This window comes from Symphalangus syndactylus, chromosome 20, assembly GCF_028878055.3.
Source record: "Symphalangus syndactylus isolate Jambi chromosome 20, NHGRI_mSymSyn1-v2.1_pri, whole genome shotgun sequence".
NCBI classification, from domain to species: Eukaryota; Metazoa; Chordata; class Mammalia; order Primates; family Hylobatidae; genus Symphalangus; species Symphalangus syndactylus.
The window spans coordinates 34,422,789-34,441,077 of record NC_072442.2 but is presented as its reverse complement, the minus strand read 5'-3'; the positions used below and the strand labels follow the sequence as shown (position 1 = coordinate 34,441,077).

Below are 18,289 nucleotides of genomic sequence, written 5' to 3'. Positions count from 1 at the left end.
TGTAACCACTATCTAGGGGTGAATAAAAATATCTAACGGTATTAGCAAACCAGTATAAAGTGTACAGCAGAAAAAAATTTAAACTTGGAATTATGTCCTCTTTTTCAGTTTCTCTGGTGTTAATATTTTCTGGAAAGCATCCTCAAGGCTTGTCCTAGCTACTGTCTTCCTAACATTGTCCCAGGTGTTGCAGTTACTAATGTGAACAAGGCGTCCTCCTGGCCTTAGCGAGTGTACCCAAGACTTATATAAAGGATATTCTGGGAGCCGGAAGAAGGAGGGAATAAAGCAGACTGCACAGACGGAGCATGGAAAGGCTTTTAACAGAAATGAATACTTTCAGGTCAGTTTTGAAGGACTGAGTAGGAGTAAACTAAAAGAGAAAAAGCAGGACAAAAGCAACACCACTTTGGAAGCTCAAAGCCACACTGGAAACACAGTTTTTCAGGATGTCTGAAAGGGGCGAGTCTGTTTGTGTGGGGTAAGAAATGCGGGGAGACAAACAGACAGTGGACAGATTGCAGAGAGCTCTATGTGCTGAGAGGAGGGTGCAGACCAGATTTTTAAATCGAGAATGCAACAGTGATGGATTTCAAGCTTGGAGTGAGAGAGAAGGCTACGAGCCTGCAGTGACAAGGCAAAGCTGAACACTTCAGAGCAAAGGCCACACCCTACAGTTGCCATGGAATGGGGTGGCTCAGTGGGCTTTGGAGGTAAAGTCTGCAGTTGAGAAGTTCAAGGGTAGTAAGTACTTAATGCCAGGTTATAAGGTCAATCATCCCTTTTAAGACACAGATATCATCTGCAGCATTTTCAGGAACAGAGATAGAGAAGAAAAGCAGGCAGCTACTAGATATGCAAATCTTCCACAAACGTCAGGGAGAGAGTCAGGCAGTTAATAGAAGAGACCGGTAAAGCTGGGTACCATAAGCCTCAACACGGATGTTTTTATTTCAAGGTTGGGGAGCTGTGCTTTGGAAAAGCAATGAGGAGGTAACAGGAAGTCTCTTCCTCTCCTAAATCCTGTGTTCATGGAAGACGGTGGGAGGCTGAGTTTTCTGCTCTTGAGAGGGAGTTACATACAAGTTTAAGGGAAAAGAGCCTGAATTTTCCACCTAAATGATTCTGAAAGAATCAGGTAAGTAGTTGCTTAGAAATAATTACTAAATGTTGCATAAAGAGATACAGCTCTTCTGTGGAGTAACAGATCCTGGCTGCTCAATATCTTTTTGCATTTTTTCCTGGGCTATGGAGATATTTGCAGCTTTCCTTTACATGTTAATATCTCTCATCTTACCACTGAAAACTTATTTCTATCAATTTGCCTTCAAGCAAACTGCAGTTTCATATTTGTGATTTTATTTTTACCAAAATGAAATGGCTCATTTTTATCAAAAAATACTATTGAAAAAAATACCATAAAAATAGTAAAAAGTACTATTTTACCAAGAATATTATTGTGTGCTAGATGCTGGAGGCATAAAAGGGAACAACTTAAGAACTGTTGCTTTTCATGGACAGTTGGTGTGGAGTTTTAGTAAGACTTTTGAACACTTAAATTTATATCTTTCTTTTAAGAATCAATAAAAAAAGAGCAACTCTTTATAGCAGCATTATATTACATTGTCTTCAAAGATCAATGTGTGTACATTTAAATAAATCAATTATCTAGGTGTGATCATTAATCCTTAACCATGATCAACCATTGCTTAATCTAACCTGTGTTTACTTTTATTTCTTTTATAATTTGTTGACATTTTAGAAGTATAGTTCTTGTTCTTCAAGACATATGGCACTCAAAGTCCCTGAAATTAGTTGCCAAGTCATTGGCAACTAATTGTTTCATGTATTTCTTGGGTCTTTGCAACAACTAGAGATTTATCTTCACTCATCTTCTGGTTTTATCTTTTTGAGTCTTTTTTTTCTTACAATGGTCTGTAGTCAATTTAGGCAAATCTCTGTGTGAGTATTATATGTGAGTATTATATATCTCGATGATGCTCGGCAGAGGGGAATAACTTTTCCATTTTATAAGAGGAATTTAATTTTCCTCATTCCCAGTAGACATTAAGCTTATTACCTAGTTACCTTTCTGATAATTTGCATTCATTTTCTCTATAGCAACAAAACGTCTGAACTAGAAGGAGAAAAAATTAGTTTACACCCCAAATTACTTTTATAAAAGGTTATATATTTCCTCTAACAATTATTTAAAAAGCAAACACTGAAAAATAGTGTAATAAGTCATAAAAATAAAACTAAAAATAGCTTTAATCACAGGTGTAGTCAATCCTCAGTGATTGTTACAAAACCTGTTAAGGCTCATATGACTAAAATTGTGATTACTACACAAATAGTTTTATTATTTTTAAGCACATGTGTAAAGTTTAAGGAACATTTAAGAGTAATTGTTATTAGCAAATTATTTCTAAAATAATCTTAAAATGCCTTATTTATTTATTTATTTGAAAAGGGTAGAAATCTCTGGTCACATTTACTTTGTTCCACTCTGCTAAAAGGGCATAAGTATCCCAATTGTTTTACGATCAAAACATATGTGTGACTGTGTGCATACTATAGACATGAATTCGCACACAATTCCATTAATAACAAGGGATATCCTTGATGGATACTGTTAGCTGAATATCAAGCAGTTGAATCATTTCATTTTCTTCCTGGAAAAGTTATTTTTCAAGGATTGGTAAATGATTGCCCTCGCACCTCAGGGCAATGATGTTACCAATGAGATCTAAGGAGAATTCCACTCAGGGGCTTCTAGGAAAGGTGTTTCTTTCTTTGGAAAGGGTCAGGGGCAAAAAGATGGCTCCCTGGTTCTGCCCCTTGCCCCATTTTCCTGCCATGAATGCAATTCTGCCAGAGAATGATTGTGGCTCTGTGGCAGCTATCTTGGTCTAACCCATGAGGCAATAAGCCTAAGGGGAAAAAAATTCATTGCATATCTTGGATGATAGAAGATAGAGAAATGATACAAAGGTTGAAGGGAGAATAAGAAGAAGCCTACATCTCTGATCACATCAGTTTGTTACTGCACCAAATCTGGAACCATTTACCTAGAGTTTCACTGTGTGTGAGATAATTAAAAGTTAACTGTGCTGACGCCCCTATTGGCAGCTGAGTGCTAACTGATACATTACCACACTTTCTGACTCATTCCTGATGTCACATTTGATTAGTAAGTATAGCAGATATCCAAATCCAGGTTTTTGGATTCAAAGTCCAGGGTTTTCTTGGCCTTGCTGTCTTTCCATATTGTCACAATCTGGGAAATAAATCCACATACTGTGAAGTAATAACAAACACTGCTGATTTTGAAGAATTTCCCTACTCTGATTTAAAGCCCTGTTTCTCTCTTCACCCTCTGAACTTACTCTGCTCATGATTTGTCCAACAAATTCTGGCTGTGAATTTCCCTTTATAGTCACTTGTGACTGAATGTCCATTTGCTTTGTTATGACTTTGGGCACATTACCAGACATCACCTTATATTTCCTCATCTTTATAAGAGGATAATTTCTATTAACCTCTTCACAGATTTCATACTCTTGTTGGATGGGGAGGGACTGATGGGGTGGAGCTTAATTCATTATCAACATTTGGCTTTTTAAATTGTTTTTATTTACTTATTTATTTTTACAACAGAGTTTTTCTCTTGTTGCCCAGGCTGGAGTGCAACTGTGCAGTCTCATCTCACTGCAACCTCTGCCTCGTGTACATGCCCATTTGCTTGCCTCAGCTTCCCGAATAGCTGAGATTAGAGGAGTGTACCACCACATCCGGGTAATTTTGTATTTTTATTAGAGATGGGGGTTTCACCATGTTGGCCAGGCTGGTCTCGAACTCCTGACATCAGGTGATCCACCTGCCTCGGCCTCCCAAAGTGCCAGGATTACAGGCGTGAGATACTGCAACTGGCCATTTGGCTTTTTTAAACTAGTGGATGTTCCATAGGTGTTCACATGTTTTTGTGTGTTGTAAATATTTAATAACGACCACTAATGAGAACACAGAGTTTGCAAAGCTTGTGAAATTGCCTGGCTGATGGAAATTGGCTTGCAAGCATTCATGCGGGAGAGCAGGTAGAGATTGAAGGAGCTCACGATTGCTTGCCAAAGTTGTCTGCATCTCAGTTGGAGAGAATTCGAAGCTTACTTTGAATCTTTAAGAAACTTTTTAATAGAAAAGTAAAGTATATATGAATTTAGCATTTGAATTTCATTTTTTTTCTAATTTACTGTCTACTATATGACATACGTGTAGAAATTACATACTGAATCAAGGCCCATAATTAGATATTACATTTCCACTTGGCATTATTTGTAAAGAAATGGGTGTGTTAAATATTTTTCTTCAATCTCTTTCTAGATACGAGGTGTTAAAGATCTATAAGTAGATGTTTGCCATGTGTGTGTGACTGAAATCTAATTATAGAGTTATTTGTGTACTCAAAGAAACTACAGTTTCTCCAGTCAGAGCTTATGACCAAACTGGGCACTACAATGAGGTCCTTAAGAATGCTGCATTAGGCTGGGCGCGGTGGCTCCTGCCTGTAATCGAGCACTTTGGGAGGCCGAGGCAGTCAGATCATGAGGTCAGGAGATCCAGACCATCCTGGCTAACACAGTAAAACCCCGTCTCTACTAAAAAATACAAAAAATTAGCTGGGCCCGGTGGTGGGCGCCTGTAGTCTCAGCTACTTGGAAGGCTGAGGCAGGAGAATGGTGTGAACCGGGAGTCAGGGCTCGCAGTGAGCCGAGATCGCACCACTGCACTCCAGCCTGGGCAACAGAGTGAGTTGAGACCCCATCTCAAAAAAAAAAAAAAATCCTGCATTAGGAAACCCGAGAGAGCCCTCTGAGTACATTGTAAAACTGAGTTATAAGGAAGCAAGAGTAGGGATTTACAAAGATACTGATTAGGGGGAAAATGATCCCAGGCCACTGGGACCTCAAGTCTCAGTCAATGAAATGTATCCATATATTTAAAGAAAAATATGTGTCCAACAGATAGGGGTTGAGAAGCCAGAAAAGCATAAGAAATCACAGAAGAGATTTCTGCTGTTACACCAAGACTTGTCTGAAGGAGATGATGCTCGGAACCAGGGTAGATTTCCAAGGGCAGGCATACTATTATTGTTGCTATTATTATTAGCTTCTAGTATATATTGCTTGTTTTCTACATCAGATGCTACACATTTTACGTATCGTGTAACTTAATCCTCATGAAAACTCGTGAATATAGGCACTACTATTAACTTTATAAATGAGGATATTAAGGTGGAAGGATATCAAGTTGCTTATCTAGGGGCCTAGAGCTAGTAAGTAGCAGTGTTGGTATTTGAACTTAGCCTTGAGAGCCTGTACATATAACCACAATTATGAGAACTTACAAGGACAAAAGAGAATTCTCTCGTCGATTTTGCAGAGAGGATCAGAATTTGTGACTAATCCAATAGGATGTGTTAGAATTAAGGCAATAATTCAGGTATTATGAATCTTAGTTTGATGTATTTCTAGTATACTTGAATTCTTCTCCACAGGCAAGTCATTAAAGACAGGCCAGTAAAGAGTAGATTGCCATCAGGGTTGGGGCAGCAATGGAGAACAGTATTCTCTGGAAGAAAGTCACTATGCATAGCTCACACTTAAGGAGTGGATAGTTATTTCTCACCTTCTTAAGGGCAGACTATCTTTATATGTTGGAATTCTTCTGCACTGGAGATTTGTCTGTTTTTCCCCATTTATTTATTTTGTCAGTCATTTATTTATATCAGTATCGACTCATGGGTATTCATGTCATGTTATGAGTTATAATCCAAAAGATTTTATTTATCTTTGTGCCCAAATTGTGCCAGTGTTAGCCATTGGGAGCATGTTCTGTTGGCCCCTTTGTGTTCTTGACATGCCCATAATTGTGGATTTTTTTTTTTCTTAACACTTATGAAAAGAACTTTTAGTTTCAGGGGTACATGAGCAGGTTGGCTCTATAGATAAGTTGCATGTCTTGGGGGGTTGGTGTACATATTATTTCAGCCCCAGGCAATAAACATGTACCTATTAGGTAGTTTTTTGATCCTCACCCTCCTCCCACCCTCTACCCTCAAGCAGGCCCTGGTATCTGTTGTTCCCTTCTTTGTGTACATGTGTACTCAATGTTTAGCTGTCACTTGTACGTGAGAGCATGCCGTGTTTGGTTGTCTGTTCCTGTGCTAGTTCGCTTAGGATAGTGGCTTCCAGCCCCATCCACGTTGCTGCAAAGGACGTGATCTTGTTCTTCTTTCATGGCTGTGTCATATTCCACAGTGTATATGTACCGCATTTTCTTTATCCGGTATACCACTGATGGGCATTTAGGTTGATTCCATGATTTTGCTATTGTGACTAGTACTTAGCACTTCTTTGTTTTCTGGCATTATAGGATGCCCTAGGTGTTCCTGCTTCAGTCTTAGAGCTGGCCATTTCTCCAAGGTGCCCTGGTTCCTTTGACTGAAGAATGGCATTAGAAACCAAGGTTGAGGCACTAGGTGTGAATCTTATTTTAAATAGTAACTAATACTCAGAAGTGAAGACAGTGGTTGCCCTTGGTGGGGTGGTGGTGACAGGAAGACATCCCCAAGAGGCTTCAAGTGTATCCGATCTGTTTCTTGATCTCAGTCCTGGTTGCCTGGGCTTCTTCATTCAGTGAAATTCATCAAGGATACACTTAGGCTATGTGTACTTTCCTGCCTTCATGTTGTATTTCAATAAATACTTGTTTATTTAGAAAATAAAGAAAAACAAAACAAAACAAAAAGTAACCGTTAACTCTTAACTGAGTATCAGATAAACATGCTCTGGATTTCAAATCCCTTGGTTTAAGGACTTTCCAGCTTTATAGCTTTCGGCTGCTTACCTAAGTTTTCCATCCCTCCATTTGTAAATTAAGGATAGCAGTGTTATCTGCCTCAGGTTTATAAAATAGGGATAGCAGTATTATCTGCCTCAACATTAAATATCTCCACACACTCCCTCCTCTGGACATGTATATATGTGTGTACTTATACACATACAGTCACTTATCATTATTTACAGATTCCATATTTGCAATTTTGCCTACTTGCTAATATTTATTTCAAACCTCCAAATTAATCAGTCAATTCTTATGGCATTTTTGTGATCATTTGTGGATATGCACAACATAGCACAGCATTTGAGAACTGCCTGACGCCCATTTCCCAGTGAGCTCAAATAACTGTATGTCCTGCCTTCTTGTTTCAGCTCTCATGCTGTAAACAAGGGCCCTTTTCTCTCTATATATATAATGCCACTTTTTCACATTTCCGTGCTTTTTGTGGGTGATTTTGATATCTAAAATGCACCCCCCCGCTGCAATGTGCAGTGCTCATGTCTTGTCTAGTGTTCCTAAAGGCAAGAAGTCTATGATGGAGTCCTTATGGAGAAAACATGTGTGTCAGAGAAACATCATTCAGACACGAGTTACAGTGCTGTTGAGCTTAATGTTAGTGAATCAACATTATATATTAAATAAAAAACACAACTGAAATAAAATCAATTATGAATTGATTGATTAATCAAAATGTTGTGACCAGATGTTCTTGGGAACCTAATTGTGTATTTCCCAAAGGAGCAGTAGTTCAATATTTGCTAATTTAGCGTTTGTTGCGACTTTATGGAACATAAAAACTACAAATAATGAGAATCAGTTGTATATATGTGTATATACATACATATCTCTATATAAAAATATCTGTGTATGTCTGTCTACCAATATGAGAACAGTGCCTATTAGTATATTATTAATATAATAAGCCCTTAAGAAATGTGTTTAGCTATTATTGTCTAGGTATCTGAGTAGAATTGCTCTGCAATCCACAGTCACTCCTGAGAAAGATAATGATGTTTTTTGGCTCTCAGTAAAACGTCTTCTTTGCGATATGGAAGGAACAGCAATAAGGGAAGCACAGCCCTTACTCTTATGGAGTTTACATTGCAAAATAACTCAGTACAGACTCAGTGTTTTTTGCACTATCTGGAGATCATAAGGAAAAAGTGGGAGTACGATGAAGGGAAGTTCAAAGTGAAGTCACTGTATTAGCCTAAAATAGACAAGCATACAGATGAGCAATGTGTAAGGGGTTTTTGTAATGACTTGTCTATATCCTGAAACTTAGTATCCTATGGACAGATGCTTTGAGATTTACATAAACAATGAGCAACCTGCCTGATGTAGGAAATGAACACACGTTCTAGCTTTCAAGTCAATTAGTGAGATATTCCTATTTCTTTTCTCGGTTAAGAAGCAAATCTATTCCGATGTGATGCCAACTAAGTACGTGATCTGATTGTTCCAGTTATCCTGTGCCAAAAAGAAGCAAAAAAATGGGCTTTCCACGGATTATTGAACACGGTGTCAGTGTGCCTAAGAAACAAGCCACTATTGAAAGCTTTCTAGGCAATTTGAATCAGGTTACTGAGCTTCAAAAAACACTGTACAGCCAAGTGTAGGAGACCCAAGAACTTGGAGAATATACACGCTCTGAGCTATTTCAAAAAATACAGCACTTAAGCCAATTGAGCTGTAGTCAGGGCAACACAGGCATGAATAACATGAAGGTAGATTTTAGTAGAACAGAAGAACAGGCAAGGGATGCAGTCATGTGCATTTGAAACACAGGACAAACATAAGCTCTGTTTATCTCAATGAAGTAAGCACAGTTTGGGGGCATTCTGTGGGGCGAGATCATTTGTTGGAATTTTGACGAGGCCCAGAATGATCCATTGGATATCAAATCCACACATAAGCCTCTGCTAGAATTGTGCCAGAGTAAGGGCAATCCTGGAATTCCTCCAGGCAGTCCTACCACACCACCCAGATGTCTGGTTTCTAGGTGAATGAATTGAAGAAAGATCAAGAAATATATGGTGGGTAAGAGGTAGGAGAGAAAGCCTGTGTAAATTAAATCAGATCTCCTCATACATAAACCTACTCAATTACTTCTAAAGCCTCCTTTTATTTCTAACATACAATAATTGAGTTAAAGAAATATAATATTCTTGTTTCAGGAATAGGAATTATTTTCTCCAGCAAAATATGAAAGATAAAAAAGTATTACTGGTGTGCCTATGTCATGTGCTGCTAATGCTATTTTCTTCTTGAGGTGCTGAATTGTTCGTTTTCCTGGGAAAGCTCTAGGATAGAGCTAGCAAAATATCAAGATAGCAGATACACATGTAGAGCCATGAGGCGCCTTGCTCAGCTCTCCCTTCAAGAGAACTTGCTTCAAGGTGGGAGGCTGGGGAACACCCTCCACCTGCTCTGTCTTCAAATGCACTGGGGCATTCATGCGGAGGCTACATTTTCCCGGGGCTGCTCAACCTGTGACTGAGCAAGGCAGAAGTGCTAGCATCATGCCATTCCTGCAGAAGGTGGGTGTCCTCTAATGGGTAAACTTGGCTCCAGGGTTCACGATCAGCATGGATATAATGCACGCAGAGCTTGCCAGAGGCTGAGGCCCCTCCTACCACATCCTGCAACTTTGTCTCTTCTGTCACAGGTGTCAGAACTGCTCTCAGTCCAGGGATCGTCTCCCACATATGTCTGCTCCCTCTCTCCTCCTCTCCCCTTTATCCTTCCCTGGTCCCCCACCCCAATCTCTCAAATCTACTTCCATCTTCAAATCTGCTTCTTGGAGATCATGAACAAAAGAGGATTTGCATTTCATAAGATCCCAAAGAGAGAGGAAGCGGATAATCCATATAATTCTGACACTGGTCACCAGGCGCTTTTTTTTTTCTTTTGACTGAACACCTGATGGAGCTGTTAGAATTAAGTCACATACGAGGCTTCCCCTTTTGGGGCAGTGCCTGGGAGGGACAGATGACTCATCATATTGTGGATGGAGGAGTGGAAGATCCTGGCTCCATCTTGGAACATAGGCTAATTAGGGGTGAAAAGGAATAGACAGGTCCACACAAACAACCTCCTCCACCTCCAAGTTTCTCAATTGAGATTGAGGTAAGAAATTAGCTCAACAGAGACAGACAAAGGTTGTGTGCTCAATTCATGCCAGTTCACTTTGCACTTTCCATTCAGGTTTCAGGGTCTACTTCTGGGACTCCTCATGTCTTTCAGGTTGTCCTGAATGTTCATTTGTCCAGGATCCTTGGAGAGAAGAAATGCGGGCTTTGCCTGGTTTCGTACCTCTCAAATGGAATATCAGAGCTTCAGACTATTCCCTTGTTTGCAGCTGAGACAGTTTCAGTGCTAAAAGCAAAGGGAGGTGGGGCAGAGGGACCATGGATAGTACCCAAATGTGAGTCACACCTACACCATCAGGCTTAGAACCTGTGAACTAGAAACCCCAGAAAATAATCATAAAATTATACTGGATTTTCTGCCCTGTAGAAAGACTGTAGAGACAGATTCTTGCAGAAATCTTGCCTTGCTCCCAGCCAGCCCACGACTTTTCTCACTACAAGGAAAGCACTGGTTAAGGAGGTGATTCAGAGGTAGGTTCCCCAGGTGCGTCCATTGATGAGTGACCTCTCGGCAACAGGGAAATACTTTCATCATTCAGGAAGGAATACTGAGTTAGGAGGCAGAAGTTCTGGGTCCTGCTTTTAACACTTGCACAAACTTACTGTGTAGCTTTGAGCAAGGCATCAAGCCTCTCACTCTCAGTGTCCTGTGCAGCCAAACTGATTGATCTGTGAGGCAATGTGTGGCCCAGCTCTGCCATTCACTATATCACCATGTATTCTCCTAATAAAAAACTGGCACATGGAATATAACAATGAGATTGCATATTTGACCTTGGGATTGTCCTTATATGTCTGGGTAGCCATCTTTGCAGCACTGGCTCTTTCCAAAGAAAACTATTTTCATAAATATTTCATTTGAAAATCCCCATTTATCTGGAAGACTTAGTAAAGCATCGTCTGTAGACACTGAAGCACATTATCGCCTGCTTACTTCAGAGCTAGGTTACCAGGCATGTTCATAAAAAAATAATAAAACATATTACTTTAGTCAAACTTTACAGAGAGGATAGATTGCCTACAAAGAGGTTACTGTAATATAGCTCATAATTTTTTCAGGAGTATGCTAAATATATATATATATATAAAAATATGTGTGTGTATATGTGTATATATACACACACACATATACACATAAACACATATATATGTTTATACATATACACATACATAAACATACACACATTTATATATTAATTAATGTATTTAACTTCTCCGAAACATTAGCTACCAAACGGAATATTAGATTAAAATATTTTAAATTAAAAAGTTATTTAGAGAAAAATAATAGAACTCTCAAATATCTCAAATAGCTTATGTTGACCTCTTCCCCGAACTCTAAACATTAAACTTTATTAAGAGGAAAATAGTGCACATGTGGGGCAAGCATGAGAAAGACAGGACTCAGGAGTACAGAGTAAACAGAGCAGGCTCATTGTTCAAGTTCAATGAGTGTAATTATCTGGTAGCCATTTGTAATTCCCATAAAATACCCTTTTCCCCCTGTATTTGTTGCTGCTAGTATTGAAAGACAGGTCTAATCTTTTCTGCTTTTAATCCCTTTGTCAACCATCAGCAGCTAGTGGAAAAAAAAAAAGAAAAAGAAAACAGAATCACTTAGGTTTGGACTTCATGTTATCCTGTCCCCAATTGCACTGAGAGGGGACAGATGGGTGACCAGCTGTCGTGACACAGGACCAGGGTCAAGGGGTCCCCGCACACAAAGCAGCGAACGCTGCTGGGTCCTCAAGCCGCCTCTGCCTCTGAACACAAAGCAGCAAGCGCTGCTGGCTCCTCCAGCTGCCTCTGCCTCTGAACAGCCTCGCTGAGAGCGAGGCTCTCTCAGGCCAGCATCACTCACGCTCACCAGGGAGGCTCTGAATGTTTTGTCTCAGGCCAGGAATGTTAAAGGCTCTGGTTCTCTGCAGCCAGTTAGGAACCATTTCACCATTGTTTGCTTCCATGCATGTCCTGTTCTCATTGTTCAATTCCCATCTATGAGTGAGAACATGTGGTGTTTGGTTTTCTGTCCTTGTGTTAGTTTGCTCAGAATGATGGTTTCCAGCTTCATTCTTGTACCTGCAAAGACAAGAACTCATCATTTTTTATGGCTGCATAGTATTTCATGGTGTATATGTGCCACATTTTCTTAATCCAGTCTGTCATTGTTGGACATTTGGCTTGGTTCCAAGTCTTTGCTATTGTGAATAGTGCTGCAATAAACATACGTGTGCATGTGTCTTTATAGTAGCATAATTTATAATCCTTTGGGTATATACCCAGTAATGGGATCACTGGGTCAAATGGTATTTCTAGTTCTAGATCCTTGAGGAATTGCCACACTGTCTTCCACAATGGTTGAACTGGTTTACACTCCCACCAACAGTGTAAAAACATTCCTATTTCTCCACATCCTCTCCAGCACCTCTTGTTTCCTGACTTTTTAATTATTGCCGTTCTAACTGGTGTGAAGTGGTATCTCATTGTGGTTTTCTCTGATGACCAGTGATGATGAGCATTTTTTCATGTGTCCATTGGCTGCATAAATGTCTTCTTTTGAGAAGTGTCTGTTCATATCCTTTGCCCACTTTTTGATGGGGTTGTTTGTTTTTTCTTGTAAATTTGTTAAATTCTTTTTTTTTTTTTGAGACGGAATCTCGCTCTGTCACCCAGGCTGGAGTGCAGTGGCGCAATCTTGGCTCACTGCAAGCTCTGCCTCCCGGGTTCATGCTATTCTCCTGCTTCAGTCTCTCCGAGTAGCTGGGACTACAGGCGCCTGCCACCACGCCTGGCTAATTTTTTGTGTTTTTAGTAGAGATGGGGTTTCACCGTGGTCTCGATCTCCTGACCTCGTGATCTGCCCGCTTCGGCCTCCCAATGTTTAAGTTCTTTGTAGATTCTGCATATTAGCCCTTTGTCAGATGGGTAGATTGCAAAAATTTTCTCCCATTCTGTAGGTCACCTGTTCACTCTGATGGTAGTTTCTTTTGCTGTGCAGAAGCTCTTTAGTTTAATGAGATCCCATTTATGTATTTTGGCTTTCGTTGCCATTGCTTTTGGTGTTTTAGTCATGAAGTCCTTGCACATGCCTATGTCCTGAATGGTATTCCCTAAGTTTTCTTCTAGGATTTTTATGGTTTCAGGTCTAACATTTAAGTCTTTAATCCATCTTGAATTAATTTTTGTATAAGTTGTAAGAAAGGGATCCAGTTTCAGCTTTCTACATATGGCTAGCCAGTTTTCCCAGCACCATTTACTAAATAGGGAATCGTTTCCCCATTTCTTGTTTTTGTCAGGTTTGTCAAAGATCAGATGGTTGTAGATGTGTGGTGTTATTTCTGAGGCCTCTGTCCTGTTCCATTGGCCTATGTCTCTATTTTGGTACCAGTACCATGCTGTTTTGGTTGCTGTAGCCTTGTGGTATAGTTTGAAGTCAGGTAGCATGATGCCTCCAGCTTTGTTCTTTTTGCTTAGGATTGTCTTGGTGATGCAGGCTCTTTTTTGGTTCCGTATGAACTTTAAAATAGTTTTGTTCCAATTCTGTGAAGAAAGTCATTGGTAGCTTGATGGGGATGGCATTGAATCTATACATTATCTTGGATAGTATGGCCATTTTTGTGATATTAATTCTTTCTATCCATGAGCATGGAATGTTCTTCCATTTGTTTGTGTCCTCCTTTATTTCGTTGAACAGTGGTTTATAGTTCTCCTTGAAGATGTCCTTCACATCCCTTGGAAGTTGAAATCCTAGGTATTTTATGGGAGAATCTTAGTTTTTAGTTTAACTTTGAAACAAAGATGGTAACAGCCCTTTAACAAAACAAGCCCCCTTCTTGCCTGGGGGCTAGACTCACTATGTAAGACTAACAAATTAGCCTCAAGATTAGAAATTATGGTTTAAGAGTCATACAGCTGGCCGGGCGCGGTGGCTCATGCTTGTAATCCCAGCACTTTGGGAGGCCGAGGCGGGCGGATCACGAGGTCAAGAGATCGAGACTACGGTGAAACCCCGTCTCTACTAAAAATACAAAAAATTAGCCGGGCGTGATGGCGGGCGCCTGTAGTCCCAGCTACTCAGAGAGGCTGAGGCAGGAGAATGCCGTGAACCCGGGAGGCGGAGCTTGCAGTGAGCTGAGATTGCGCCACTGCACTCCAGCCTGGGCGACAGAGCGAGACTCCGTCTCAAAAAAAAAAAAAAAAAGAGTCATACAGCTAAACATGCAGCCAAACAAATTCAGAGTGATTTGAGTAATCATAAAACTCTGGTCTTCTGTATAGCCAGCTCTGCATGAATTCGACTCTTTCTCTATTGCAATTCCTGTCTGGATAAATAGACTCTGGGCAGTGGGCAAGGAGAACCTGCTGGGTGGTTACAGGAGTACGTAGCAACAATGTCTACCCTTTTCTTTACAACTCAAGACAATTTATCAATCCCACTTTACAAATTAGTTGAATACAGTACTCTCTTAACTGCTTATTTCAGTGGTTTTGAAAGTGTAGTCTCTGCAGATTTATACACTGTTGGTGGGAATGCAAATGAGTCCGGCCCCTGTGGAAAGCATTTTGAGGATTTCTCAGAGAACTAAAAATAGAACTACCATTCTACCCAGCAATTTTATTGCTGAGTATATACCAAAATGAAAATAAATCATTCTACCAAAAGGCACCTGGACTCATATGTTTATTACAGCACTATTCACACTAGCAAAGACATGGAATCAACCCAGGTGCCCATCAGTGGTCGACTGGATAAAGAAAATGTAGTACATATACACCATGGAATACTATGCAGCCATAAACAATGAGATCATGTCCCTTGCTGCAATATGGATGCAGCTGGAGGCCATTATTCTAAGTGAATTAACTCAGAAACAGAAAACCAAATACCAAACGTTCTCATTAATAAGTGGGAGCTAAACATTGGGTACACATGGACACAAACACGGGAACAATCAACACTGGGGGGTCAGGCACAGTGGCTTATGCCTGTAATCCCAGCACTTTGGGAGCCCAAGGCAGGTGGATCACTTGGAGTCAGGTAATTGAGACCAGGCTGACCAACATGGTGAAACCCCATCTCTACTAAAAATATAAAAATTAGCCGGGCGTGGTGGCACACATCTGTAGTTCCAGCTACTCGGGAGGCTGAGACAGGAGAATTGCTTGAACCCAGAAGGTGGAAGTTGTAGTGAGCCAAGATCACACCACTGCACTGCAGCCTGGGCGACAGACTGAGACTGCATCTCAAAAATAAATAAATAAATAAACAAACACTGGGGATTCCAAAAGTGGGGAGAGTGCTAGTGCGGCAAGGGTCTGAAAACAACCTATTGGGTACTACGTTCACTGCTTGTGTGACAGGATCATTAGAAGACCAAACCTCAGCATCATGCAATACACACATATAACAAACCTGTGCATGTGCTCCCTGACTCTAAAATAAAACAAAGCAAAAAACAAAACCAAAGTGTGGTCCCTGGACCAGTAACATCAGCAATATCTGGAAGCTTGCTAGAAATGTGAATTCTCTGCTGCACCAAGACCTCCTGAATGGAAGACTTTGGGGTGATGCCCAGAAATCTATATCTTAGCAAGCCTTCCAGATGACTCTATGTATGCTGAAGTTTTTACTATTTTGAGATTTTTGCTGATGTTTTTATAACAGTATTGGTACTTTCAAATTCATATTATCAACACTCATATTTTCATATTCATATTTGTAAAATGTTTCACCCTACACGTGAGAAAACACACCTAAGATAAAGTGAGTGGCTTAAAATCACCCAGCCAGTGGGTGAGAAGCCAAAATCTTCCAGTCTGGGATGTTTTTCATTCCATTACATTGAAATGCAGAATTAATGTTTCCTTTGCCTAGGCATTAAAGGAGAGAATAGGGTTAAGCTCACCCAGGGAAGGTCACCTGGCTGGCCAGAGAGGTGGCCCCCACCTTGGGAAATTTACGGTCGATAGCAGCTCCAGTCTTAGAGATCTATGTTGTCTGAAATCCAAAAGGAGAATCTAACCCTTTCCCAAACAGAGGGATATTAACCAGGCCCAGGGCCATCAGTGCCAGCCTCTCTCAGCAGCTTATCCCCACTTGATGCCCAGAAAGCCAATTCATCATGGGAATTCTGTTTTTTCCTGCAAAAGTTCAGGAGAAAACGAGTGTGTGTGTGTGTGCACGCATTTAGTTACATTACTAAAATGTTAATCAAAATCAAGTTAAAAATGGCCTGATTGGTCCACCTGATAATTGGGCCATTTTGAGGAGCAGAGGAGAGAATGCAGAAAATAAGCTCTTTGTAAACTAAATAAAGGCAAGCAGCAGTATTATTATAATTTCCGTGTAGACATTCAAGGTGTTTTAAGTTTTTTTGACTAAATTTTACTAGATTTATGGTACATACCCTTCGGAATTCAAGAAAGCTTTCAGCATTTGGTGTTCAGAGTTCAGATCTTTTAAACTGTCCTGGAGAATGAACTTGTTAACAGAAAGTTACATCCGCACACAGTCACTATTGAATATGTGCTATGGAGTGTCTACCAAGAAATCCTGTTGGTTTAGTCATGGCGGCAACAGCACAGTTTCAGGATAAAGGGAGCCTGTGCAGAGCAAGGGTGCTCAGATCCACAGTCCCCAACTCTATTCTCTGTCACCGCTGTGGTTCTCCAAGAACTTGCATTGGGCAACTTCCTTCCCTTCCCAGTCTGGCAAGTCCTACCTGGGTTCATTTCTTCCTCATTCATGGTGTCCAGAGCACTTTGAGTATTTTGAGATGATGATGATTATTTTTCTTGTTCAGGGAAAATTTCCCTTTCTGCCCATAATACTATTATTTTTGGGGCCACTTGTCTAGACACTGCCACTGTTCCCACCCATTTCCTACCCACCCATTCCCTCTCCAGTCCCTGCACACTGAGGACATCCCACTCTCCTGACACCAGCTTTCCTTGGTTAAGAGTCACACATTTGGGTTTTCATCTTCATTGTTTTTTTACTCTTCCCAAAGTCTCTTTTGAGTGCAGAAAGGTGTATAAAATTTAGAAGAGATCAATTGTCTACTTTTATTTTGAACCAACTAGTATTTAGTTTATGAAAGTTGGATGGCCGGGCGCGGTGGCTCACGCTTGTAATCCCAGCACTTTGGGAGGCTGAGGCGGGCGGATCATGAGGTCAGGAGATCGAGACCACGGTGAAACCCCGTCTCTACTAAAAATACAAAAAAAAAAAAAATTAGCCGGGCGTGGTGGCGGGCGCCTGTAGTCCCAGCTACTCAGAGAGGCTGAGGCAGGAGAATGGCGTGAACCCAGGAGGCGGAGCTTGCAGTGAGCCGAGATTGCGCCACTGCACTCCAGCCTGGGCGACAGAGCGAGACTCCGTCTCAAAAAAAAAAATAAAATAAAAATGAAAGTTGGGAATTCAAAACTCCAGTTGTTTTTGAATCTTTAAAGTTCAGTTTACAAATTTTCTTTTTTTTTTTTTTTTTTTTTGAGATGGAGTTTCACTCTTTTTCCCCAGGCTGGACTGCAATGGCACGATCTCAGCTCATAGCAACCTCCACCTCCCAGGTTCAAGCAATTCTCCTGCCTCAGCCTCCCGAGTAGCTGGGATTACAGGCATGCACAACCACACCTGGCTAATTTTCTATTTTTAGTAGAGATGGGGTTGCTCCATATTGGTCAGGCTGGTCTCGAACTCTCCAGCTCAGGTGATCTGCCTGCCTCGGCCTGCCAAAGTGCTGGGATTACAGGCGTGAGCCACCGCACACAGCCCACACACTTTCCTATTCTATTCTATTCTATTCTATTCTATTCTATTCTAATTTAGCAGATTTTCACAATAATTTCTAAAGGGCCTGGAAATAATGTGGGTTCCATTTACAGACCTAGATAAATCTCATTTCATCCTGGTATATTACTCTAGTAAATAAGCATTTATACATTTTATAGTTTTTACTTTAATTTTATCTGCCTTAACAAATAAAACTTTCCCTCATCCCAAATAACTATTATAAATATAAAAATATACTTTATAAAGAGAGCCTTAATAATCTTTGATATTCTAGTATAATGCCCAGACTTAGTATGATTTTATCTTAAGACCCGAAGTTTAAGCCAATGACTCAAACATACATTTTAAATGAACATTGAAATGTCATTTCAACAGGCCAAATCATTCCAAATACTTTGAAATGTTTGATTTGAGAAGTTTGTCATGAGAAGCACACTAAACG

At 40.3% G+C, this 18,289-nt stretch overlaps 1 long non-coding RNA gene across 3 annotated transcripts in view; it reads left to right on the top strand.

The window, feature by feature from the left end:
* Positions 1-411: 411 nt before the first annotated feature.
* Positions 412-18,289, top strand: part of LOC129469477 (uncharacterized) — a 73,412-nt gene continuing 55,534 nt past the window's right edge. Inside the window, exons 1-2 of one of the 3 annotated variants that reach the window (XR_010118431.1) lie at positions 412-481; positions 959-1,138. This is a non-coding gene — a long non-coding RNA (uncharacterized lncRNA). The other 2 variants (XR_010118433.1, XR_010118432.1) reach the window with 2 other exon arrangements.